Here is a 1,709-nt window from a genome sequence, read left to right on the forward strand (position 1 = left end):
TGGGTTTAGCTCCTTCTTCTAAATTGATCTTATGAGAACAATAGTTTGGACTAATCCCCTTGATATCAGTGATCTTCCATGCAATGGCACCTTGTCTCTTCTTTAGAACTTTAACTAGGCTTTCTTTCTCGTGTTTTGCTAGGTCAGAAGCAATGATTACTGGCTTTTGTTGTTCTTCTTCTAAGAATGCATACTCCAGGTGTTCGGGAAGGGCTTTCAGCTCGATTTTTGACCGAGTTGCTTCTCTATAGTGAGGATTGAAGCTTGTTGATTTTTAACCAGTGCTTGTGTATTTCTCATTGTCTCTTGTTGTTCCCTCATGAATACTTGTTGTTCTTTTATCGCTGCTTCAGCTCCTTCGTGCCTTTTTTCGGAAGCGGCTATAAATCGGGTAATCATATTTTCCAAGTCAGATTTCTTTTCAGCTTGTAGTTCCTCTTTTTGGTAAAACCCACTTCCTTTTTGTTCATATTTCTCTTCCTTAGCCTTTTTGTATTCTTCATAAGGTATCCCATTTTTCTTGGGTTTTCTCCAATTGTCATCAAAATGATCACCGCTCGAGTAGAAAGCTTGAACCTTCCGGTTTCCATTTTCATCAAGGTCACAATCTCTAGTCAAATGAGGCCCTTTACAATTTTCACACCCAACCCGAATAGCATGGATTGTTTGATCCATCTTAATCATTCGCCTATCCATGTTGTGCAACATTGCCAAAACTGCCGCCATATCCTCCGAAGCAGCATTAACCGATCCCTTTGCTAATTCATTCCTTGGATTATGGTATTCTCTAGAGTGTTTAGAGAATTCTTCAATTAGCTGTTTTATCACCGGGGGTGCCTTCTTTGTGAGTGGTCCTTGAGAATCAAGGAGCTGCCTGGTTGTCACATTTACTCCATCATAGAAAATGGAGACTTCTTGTTGACTGTTCAGATCATGATGTGGGCAGTTCCTCAACAAACTCTTGTATCTTTCCCATGCCTCATAAAGTGACTCTCCAGGTTGTTGCTCAAAGTTGGCTATGGCTTTCTTCAACTTCGCTATCTTTGAGGGTGGGCAAAATTGATCAATGAATTCTTCTTTCATCTTGGCCCAAGTAGTAATGGATCCGGGAGGAAGTGATTTTAGCCAATCTCTCGCGGCCCCCTTGAATGTAACGGGTAACATACGAAGCAATACAGTTTCGCGAGCCACATTTGGAACATTGAAGTAGTCGGCTATGTCGTTGACCTCTTCTAGATGTTTATACGCGTCTTCGTGATCCTTACCTTTGAATGGGAGTTCCTTAAGTTGTGCGAGTATGTGGCCCTTAAGCTCGAAGTTGGCATTTGCCGGAATCGCGGGTTGCACGAGTCCTGGACCTGTATCTTCACGCATCTTCTTCTTCCAATCGCCCATGGGAACTTCGTCAATGTTAGCCATGGTGTTGTCGGGTTCGTCTTCTAGGTCACTTTCTTTATCAAATGTAAGATCTTTTTTGTCTCCTTCTGTTTCGTATTCGGTGTCCTCCTTCTTCGGGTCTTCGTCCGCCAAAGAGATGCTGGATCCTCCTTATTTACTGCTCTTTTTCTTGGTAAACACAGATTTGAGATTCTTCAAAGGTGAGTTCTTCGATGTTGCGGTTTCTCCAACGGTTTTGCCTTTGTTCTTCCTTAAAGTAGCTTCCGGGTCTTCAAGTGGTGGGATCAAAGGTGTATTTCCTCCTCTGGTCA

General features: G+C 42.5%; 1 non-coding gene across 1 annotated transcript; it reads left to right on the forward strand.

The window, feature by feature from the left end:
* Positions 1–928: 928 nt before the first annotated feature.
* Positions 929–1,035, forward strand: LOC145110369 (small nucleolar RNA R71). Its single transcript, XR_013709750.1, has one exon. It is a non-coding gene; the product is annotated as a small nucleolar RNA R71 (small nucleolar RNA).
* The last annotated feature ends 674 nt before the right edge of the window (positions 1,036–1,709 follow it).

The sequence above is a fragment of the Lactuca virosa genome, chromosome 4 (assembly GCF_052849685.1).
Source record: "Lactuca virosa cultivar CGN04683 chromosome 4, Lactuca_virosa_CGN04683_v6, whole genome shotgun sequence".
In the NCBI taxonomy this organism is placed as follows: Eukaryota; Viridiplantae; Streptophyta; class Magnoliopsida; order Asterales; family Asteraceae; genus Lactuca; species Lactuca virosa.